This window comes from Canis lupus, chromosome 25 (genome assembly GCF_048164855.1).
Source record: "Canis lupus baileyi chromosome 25, mCanLup2.hap1, whole genome shotgun sequence".
NCBI lineage: Eukaryota > Metazoa > Chordata > Mammalia > Carnivora > Canidae > Canis > Canis lupus.
This window is the reverse complement of record NC_132862.1, coordinates 33,447,072-33,456,397: the sequence shown is the minus strand read 5'-3', so window position 1 is coordinate 33,456,397 and position 9,326 is coordinate 33,447,072. Positions and strand designations below refer to the sequence as shown.

The following is a 9,326-nucleotide window of genomic DNA, read 5'->3' as shown; positions in this document are numbered from 1 at the left end:
AAAGGCTTATGGGAGAGGTCAACCTGGCTCTGGCCTGTCCTATCTCCGATTACTCAAGTTATTCTGGGTCGTCTTCAATAGGGGTTTTTCCCTGTCTCTGAGGTCCCCTATATGTCATCTGGTTTTTCAAAGGCTAGCCAGTTCTAGAGAGAAGGCAACTCTGGGTATTGCTTTAGTCACTTTTAGGAAGGGATAGAACCAAAGGGATGAACCGGGGGTGAAATGGTATACCCTTTGCTCTAAGGAAAGCTCCATCTCTTGACGGAATGACCAACTTGATGTGATCTTGAGAATGTAATATTATTTTTGATGTTTACCATCTTCCCTGGGGGTGGACTGGAGCACTTGAATTTTCCCAGGAGACTCTCGGATTTGATCAACAATGACCTCATAATAACTGATAAATTTGGTTAATTCAATTAATGTCCTCCATTTCATTGCCATGGTCATCTTAGCTCCCTGTTCAAACACAGTCATATCATTCACCTCTTGCTATAAGTTTCTTGTCTATACTGATGACTTAGGGATACCAACTCTGCTGTGACAAGCATGATTCTGCATCAGCACAAGCATTCTAAAAAATCCCCCACCATAATTCAGGGAATGCCTTTCACATCTTCTAACAGAAAATAGGAAATATTAAATGAAAAAAAGTTAAACAGATTCTGAAGGGGAACATTTGCTATTTTAAGATTTAAGTAGCTAGAAGATATTTTATGATAAAGTTAGGCAGTCCTTCTATCATGAGGACACTTGAAAAAAATCCCCATTAAGTGCTTGTTTCAAAGACTGGCTTGAATGTGTGGAACAAAATCTGCTGAAGCAGAGAGGTCACTGTAGTGTCAAGTGGCAAGCCCCTGAAGACTTCTGGAAGTCCCTGTCCTTTTTTGGCCATCTGTCTTAAATATCAGGGGACATGCTGGGAATTGGTGAAGGTTGGAGAAGGGTGTCCTTAGAAGCATGGCTCATGGAGGAGGGTCTTGGGCCATAAGTGGTTGCCTCCAGTTCACCATCAGGGATATTCAAATGGGAAGGAGGCACTGGCTCTGGATGGCACTGACATTACCTAAATCTGCGAGCGCCTTCTTGCCTTCTAAGCTTCATGTTTCCATTTAGAGGCAGTACATTTGCCCCCTGAGCAATGCAAAGGGCTAGGCTGCTTGGGCACCCATTTCTCCATCCTCTGCATGCTTACACCCTCACTCCTTTGTCCTTTGTCTTGTTTTTTCCCCCCAGTGTGTGTTCATCAATGGAGCTCCTTCCTTTTACATTCATTATCTCTTTACTAGCCCACTGGCATTTCTATGCTCTGGTTTTCAGCATTTTCCAGCCTCTTCCTCTCATCTTTATCCTCCAATCTACTTTCTTCTCTCTCAAACTTTCCTTCTCTCTGTGCTCTACCCACTATTTTTATTCTTTATTCTCTCTCCCTTGTTATCACCCTACTTTCTCCATTCTGTTGTCTTTTCTTCGTCTCCACAAAGCATTTTCTGAATATATTTTAAGACAGATGTTAGTGCTCTGATAAACACCAGAACTTGACACAGAAATATTTTACCGAGAAACCTTTACACTCCCCATCCATCTTGAGGCACTACAGTGGCTAACAGGCCCAAGTCCCACGTCATTATTCACCAAGCATATATTTAATGTGTGACTTTACTCCAGAATAAGATTAGTTTTTCCAAGATCAGTTATTCATTTCTGAAGTGAATCTATTATTATAGATAAGGAAGCTAAATGGTAGTTTGGTATTACACAAGATACATAACAACCAGGTTGCAAAGAGCACTCTTTCAGGTAGGGGGCTTGGAGGCCAGAGCCTCTAGGAGGTCCTCTTTGACTCTCTGAGATTTATTAGATACCTCACTTGCATGTATTATGTGTTCTTCCTCTTGCATCACCCCTGCCAATCTGCTTGTGTGCTTGGCTCTCTCCCCCATTGATGCATAACCTTGCACAGTGTCAGGTATGCTGTAGATGCTCAGTGTGTGAAGCCCACAGAATACCAAGAGATCCTAGTGAGAACCTCTGTCCCAGGTGGTTTCTTTGCTACCTCACCTCTGGAATGGTGGGATTTCTGTGAGTAAGCCACACTGGGAACTTCCATTTGTTTGTGAAACCAGAGAGTATTTCATTTTGAATAGATGTCCAATTAATGGTTCAGCATTTCTTTCCAACAAACATTTCCAGGCCTGTGCTAGGAAATGTAGGTTATTAAAAATACTGAAATAGATGATCATGCTTTCTCTCCTAAAGGGACTGACAGTCTGGTGGGAGGTCCTTCCTTAGTCTTGACTTTAATTTTTCCCAAATCCCAAATTTTGGCTATTTGCACAGCTGTCTGAAATAGAGAGGCCTCCTCAGCTCTGGCCTTCTGGCCCCACTGGATCTGAGCTTGACATCTGCTGGTGCCCATGGGACCTAGGCAGTGGACTCACCTCTGCTAAAATTTTCCAATGTATAATTAACCCATGTTAAGTACAAATGTATTTTCTGAACCAGGACTTGTATAGAATATGCTATCAGGAGCATTGTATGTTTTCTGGAGATTATTACCCTCATTTTTATTTGCAAATAGGTGTGCAGCCTCCCCCCCCCGCCCAGAATTATTTCCAGCATTGTGAACAGGCTTCATAAACTCTTGGTTGTAATGCTACATTTAGCTCACAAAAATTTCATTGAGCTCTATCATGCTTACAAGAGCCGCTTTTACCCACAAAGCCACCTTGTGTAGGAACTGATCCAATTTAAGGGAATCAAAGACTCACCTGTCCTACAGGAGGAACCTTCTGGGTTGAACAAAGAAGTTTATTATCTTGGGCATGGTGATGGTTCACAAGTTTCTACATATGCCCAAACCTATCTAATTGCATGCCTTAAGTAGAGGTGGCTTAACATATGTCAATCATAGGTCAATAAAGTTGTTAAAAAAAAACCTCACTGGGCCCCAAATATCTCCCTTTCCTCAACCTGAAATTCATCATTTTGTTTTCTGTCACTGTCTTTGACTTTGTCTATGAGACAGTCATTTGGTTCTATCAGGTTTCATGACACAAACATGGCTAGGGAAGTAAGAGTACAGCCAACAGATTCTCACACTCCTGCATCAGTTAAACTAGGTTACTTACTTTTTAAGAACTGGGATTCAGAGCTCAAAGTGGACATAACTGGAGTTCAGATGAGTCAGATGAAGAGGGAGAAGTAATTTTGGTGCCTGAAGAAATTTGGAGGAGGCGGGAACATGATAAATTGACTCAGTGGCCAATCAGATTCTGAGGAGTGGAACCCAGGAGATAAAAGTGTCAACTTCTGTGAATTTGTGTTAGAGGTCAACCTTGTTATTGATCAATGAACTATTTTATTCCTCTTCTATTTTTAGTGTAAATGGTGCACCTGCTGGAGGCTTTGAAGTCCTGCAAACATGGGTGTGCCTACTCAGTCTACCACTGATTAGATGTATGACTTCTAGCAAATTTTCCAACTGACTTTAGCTTCAATTTCTTAGTGTTTAAAAGGGCACAAGAATATTTATCTCAATAGTTGTTGTGTGGCCCAAACAGGATAATACAAATGGAGAGCTTCACCTACTGCCATGCACATAGTAGAGCCTGTGTTTCTCCCCATTTCCTCCTAAACTTTCCCTACATTAAAAAATATCTTACTTATGCATCTTTTGAAGATTCACCAAACCCATTTTAAAAAGTGTGTGTACATATCTTTTTTTCTAATTATAGAAGAAATCCATTCTAACGGTTTAAAAGAATGAAGAATACAAATTGATCAGTTGAAAAAAAAATCTCCCTTCCTTATGAGTTCTTAGGAGAAAACGCATCCCAAAATATAAAAAATTCATGGTAACCCCTACAGACCTATGTACAGGCAAGTAGTTGTGGAGTGGACAGGACATGGGGCTCTGTGTCACATGAATTTCGTTCACCCCCTTACTACCTTTGGTTAGGGGATACTAGAAATCAAGGCTGACACTTATTTTCAGAGATATGATTGTCTTATTTTAAACCAAAGAGAAAAGACAATTTGGCATAATTTTAGATTGCAGAGTTCGACAATGCTTGCTCAGTGTTGAGAGGAGAGGGTGGCTGTGCCACGTGACCCCCAAGCATATCTCACAGTTCTGCTGTTTCCTTTGTAATAAGGCCAAACCCAGTGCATCCAATTTTACTCTTGATTTGCTCTTTCTCCCAACCTTCAAGAATAAGAGAAGTGGCCTCCGAGTTATCACTGGCTGTTCTTTTTCCCCTCCATCCCAGCTCCATCACTAAGCCACACCTGGTACAGTGTACATCTTGCCCTATCATTTCTCTGCCTCTCCAGCCAGCACATTACCCTCTACACACACAATCATTTCTTCCCTTGCCAACTGTTCTACCTCTAGCACCAACCAACCACTCCTTTAAATTAGAGGCATGCTATCAAGAGCTAGAAGAGACCTCAGGGGTCATCTCATCACTCCTCCTCCCGCATAGCATCAATGCCTAGGTTACGTAGATGGGTGTGCTGCATCTTATATCCTGATGCCCAGGTATGTGTGGCCTAGAATACACTGGAAGCATGCGCCAGAGCAGAGCAAGGGATCAACTTATGTGTGGAGCTGGCTGGAATCAGCTGGTATCAATTACTCTTAAAGCAAGGGAAGGTTCGAGAGCTCTCTAATTTTGGGATTTTGTATATCACCAGGAAAAACTCTTCTCTGAACAGTTTAACTGCTTGTGCCTCTCTTAAGCCTAAGAACTTCTACTTAGTCCATTAAGGGGATTGATTAAAGGTTTAATCCCCTTGGGGTAGTGATCGGTGTCCTCATAGCCTAGGCCAGTCCTATGGTGTCCCTGTCTGCAGATATATGTATCTGACATTGTAGCCATATAGAAGCATGTCCCTGTTCACACTTCATGCCTTTGCACGCACTAATCCCTCTGACTAGAATGTTCTTTCTACCTTTCTCACCTAGAAAATGTATGGTCCAACTTCTCTTCTGTGACATCTTGCCTCCCTTGGGGGCCACCTTGCTTGTGATCATGATCCTCTTATAACCCTAACAGGGGTAATAATAAAGACAACAATGGCAATGAATATTTACTGAGTGTGGACTGTGGGCAGGGCACTGTGCTAATAAATATTTATTATTTTATTTAATCAGAAATAATTTTGTTATGATGTTACTCTTAGAGCTAAGGAAATGGAGCCTTAACGAGGCTAGCCATTTACCCCAGGTTACAGCTAAGAAATGCTGGCCTGGAGCTCAGACTTAGGTTTGACTTCAGAGCCCAAACCCGAGTTATGACATTGCCTGTCATCCCTTCCCATGTTGTCTTAACAGTTATCGGTGAGCAAGTCTTGCTTCTTGAGGACAGGGGCCATCGACATACCCGCAGTGCCCAGAACAGTGCCAGGCATATACTAAGTGTTGAGTAAATGCTTGTTGAAGAGATGAATAAAGAAACAAATTTCAGTGGAGCCCTCCCCTCATCCAACAGTTCTTGAATCAAACCCAGTGACTTGGGTGGAGGCATGTCTGTCTGTGCCCAGGAGCAGCAGCAGCAGATGGTGCTGCTGGGCTGTGGTGTCCCTGCACTCCTGCACCGAGCTGTGCTCTCTCCATCCCCTGTCCTCCTTCTCTGAAGAAGCCCTGCGTTCTAGGAAGATGGCCAAGCAAAGCCATGAGTCTTCCAGCAGGAAACACCTGGCTGGTCAAAGCCTTTTGCAAAGCTTTGTTTCCACAATTACCCTTTATTTCCCACTCCCTCTTAGATTTCATGCAAGCCAACTGGTATTTCTTTTTAAACAGCTGAGCACACCAGATGGAAGGGTAGGGGGAGGTGGGGGCACAGTGAAAGGCAGGAAGGGGACGAGCAGGGGCTCTGGAGGAGGGGGGAACGTTCTGGAACATGCGATGTGGGGAGAAAATGCCAGACAGGTCCGCAGAGGTAGGAAGGGAAGAAAGAGCTGTAAAAGCGAGCAGCTACCATATGTGTGCGCGCACATACACGCAGAGCTTTCAACACACCATTAAAATAGAGAAAGAAACGTTCTGGTTTCCGTAGCAACAAGGCCTATGGGTGCCTCAGCCAGAAAAACTTATTGGAAAAAAAGGCATTTGCCTGTTAAGGAGCCTGATGAATTGGGAGATAATTATACAGCATTCCGCCACCACTAAAGCACACAAATACACTCCAGCAAATTTTTTAAAGAGCACGGATTGTCACAAATCCCATGAGGGCAGAGGGTGGGAGTGAGAGAGGCAGCCAGCCAGGGGGAAAGGCTCCCGGGATGGTTTTAGGTGAACACCCAGGGAGGCGGGCAATCGCGAGGGAGAGGCTAGAACCAGCTCGTGAGTCAGTCATCAGAGATGTAGGGTGAGGCGACGGCTTGATGTATTTCTCTCTGATCCGAAAGGGGCCAGTACTGTGAGTCCTATTCTTCCTGTACCTTCAGGAAGTAGTGGGTAGATGTGTAAAATCTCAGCTGTTAGATTCAATATGACAGTTTGCTGACCAGAGTGGTGGGATCCGTGTTTGTCAGGGCCCTGTTACTGCAATAGAATGAGCCACGTGAATCGCACAGTACATCTGGTCCCCACATGCGGTGGGACAAAAGGGGAGACTCTTTAAAATTGAGTAGGGTGATATAGGATCTTGATCAGGGTAGAGGGAAAGGAAAAGCATCATAATTTGGTACTCACAGCACAGGACCAGTGCTGGGCATACAACAATTGCTAAATGAGGCCTCTGGGTGGCTCAGTGGTCGAGCATCTGCCTTTGGCTCATGTCATGATCCCAGGGTCCTGGGATCGAGTCCTGCATCCAGCTCCCTGCATGGAGCCTGCTTCTCCCTCTGCCTGTGTCTCTGCCTCTCTCTCTATGTCACTCATTACTAAATAAATAAAATCTTTAAAAGTTTCCAAATATAATATTTAGCATGTGCATGGAGGACTGAATGGATACATGGAAGGATGGATGTTATGTAAGTGGACTGATGAATGAACAGATAAGGAATCATGAGTAACTCTGTACCTATCTTCTTTCCTCTAGCTCATGCGTAGGGATTTATTTGCAACTCAGTTTTGTCCTCTGGAAGATGGGCATGGAGCAGTCATACTCTGAGAGGTGGAGTCTTTGAGAGTCATTCCCTGAGATAAGCCCCCAATGTCCTGAAGCTAGAGGTGGCTGGCATCTTCAGGAGACTTTGAGAAGTTGGATTTTCCCCACATGTTCTTCCTCACTGTGGATAGCATACCCTGTGTTGCACCCTTCTAGTGATATAACCTGAATTCCAGAGAAGAGCTTGCCCACCTCATCAAAGTACCAGGACACTTTCTGTAGTACATGGGCTCTCAAATTTGATCTGAGTCAGTTTTGTTTTATAATTTTATTTTATTTTATTTTATTTTATTTGAGAGAGAGCGAGAGAGCGAGAGAGAGCCAGTGCACAAGCAGGGGGAGTGGCAGGCAGAGGAACAGGGAGAAGCAGGCTCCTCGCTGAGCAGGGAGCCTAATGTGGGACTTGATCCCAGGACCTGGAGATCATGACCTGAGCCAAAAGCAGATGCTTAACCGACTGAACCACCCAGGCACCCCTGAGTCAGTTTTCATTCTCTGATTTCCTATAGTGCTAGCGGGCTCCTCATTTGACCCTTCACAGATGCTATTTTATAATCGTAAGTTATTATTTAGTTTTTTCTCTATGTACGGCACGTCTTTCCAACTAGACTGTGCTCTTGCAGGCTGGAGCCCCTAGAGAAACTTTTCATCACGCCAGCCCCTAGCAGAGAACATTGCACACCAAACCATTGCATGCTTGCAATGCTAACACCATGGAGAAGAAGGACATTGATCCATAGCCTTTAAGAACCAACTGAAAGCCTCAAGCTCCATCCCAAGCTAGGATCAGCTCCATGCCAAGAAGCTTCTTGCACACCAAACACATCATTCTGTTCAGGCAGGGGCTGTGTGAACTGATGAGAAAGAAAGGGAAGGAGTCAGGGAAAATGAAGGAGGATTCATTCCTGTGTTGCTCACAGGCACATGGCCTGTTCTCAAACCGTATGTATCACAGTCATGTCCCAAAGGAGTCCTGCTAGGGAAGGGAATGCAAATAGCATCGGACAGCTTCTCTCTCCTGGAGAGAGAGGTTAGGGCAAGAACGCCTCAGATGCTACTGCATCTTTGTCACCACAATCCTGGAGGTGCATTTTTCATATACTCCGCTTCCTAGACAAGAAAAAATAGAGATTCAGAGAGGCTGAGCAAAGTGCTCAAGGTCACACAGTTAGTGAGCGACATACATACATTGGATTTACACTGTGCCTCAAGTGTCCAGGCTCTTCACTCCTGTCTTATATTGGCTCTTGTGACTCAGGCTCACCGATGGCACTGGAAGAAGCCCAAGTATGTTTCATTTCCCTGGATAGATAGATGCCTCTTCTAAAATGCAGCTGGTTTGGGAGCATGAAAGAGGAAATCGGATCAGAGCCCACTGCTAGTTATAATGAAGATGAAGGAAGCAGAGTTCAAAGCAGGGAAAAACTTATAAGTCTTATTTTGTGTAAGCATCATATTAAACAGATTCCGTTCCAACCATAAACAGATTTTCACATTTCCACCTTCTCCCCTCCCATTCCCCTCCAACAGCCCCCACCATCTCTGACAGATTGTTCCCTTCCTTCTTGTTTAGATTATAAGTAAGCAAATTTGGCTTTCCTTCCATTCTCCGCCCCCCGGCCCTGCACCATCTGGGGGTGCATATTTCTTACCCCAGTTTCTTTTAAAATCCTCCCTTTTGCTTTCTGTCCAGCGGCCCCTTCGCTTGGGAAGCTCTGCGGAGAGTTTCTCCGCCGGCCGCCAGGGGTCGCAGCCGAGCAGCCGGAGCCGCGTCTCCGCAGGGGCGCCCGGGCCGCTTGCCGGGAACCGCGAGCCCGGCTCCTGCAGGCCCCCGCGCACCGCATTAATCAGGCCGCGGCGCTGCGGTGCTGTCGGAGGGGAGTGACACGCGGGGCTGGGACCCAGATCGGGCTCTTTCAGGCAACCGGAGCCCGGCCGCCTCAACTGCCTTGCCCCGGGCTCCGAGCAGACGGTGCCCAATCACGCGGAGCGGGGCCAGCCGCCCGCCCGGCCCCGGGGTCGTGGCTGCCTTTCAGTCCTCGGATTCCTTCATCAGCAGCGGAGAGAGGTGGAGTTGCAGCGGCGGGGCAGCTCGGGGTGCAGAGGGGAGGACGCGCTCGCCACCCCCCGCCCCCGCGCTGCCACCAGCCCAGGCCCGCAGAAGCCCAGTGGGCTCCGCTGCCGCACGCACGTGGACCCGCACCGCCC

At 45.8% G+C, this 9,326-nt stretch overlaps 1 long non-coding RNA gene across 1 annotated transcript; it reads right to left on the bottom strand.

The window, feature by feature from the left end:
* Window positions 1-7,371: 7,371 nt before the first annotated feature.
* On the bottom strand, window positions 7,372-8,946 carry LOC140616875 (uncharacterized). Its single transcript, XR_012017203.1, has 3 exons — window positions 8,771-8,946; window positions 8,307-8,452; window positions 7,372-8,228 (listed from the first exon to the last, which is right to left on the bottom strand). It is a non-coding gene; the product is annotated as an uncharacterized lncRNA (long non-coding RNA).
* Window positions 8,947-9,326: the final 380 nt, after the last annotated feature.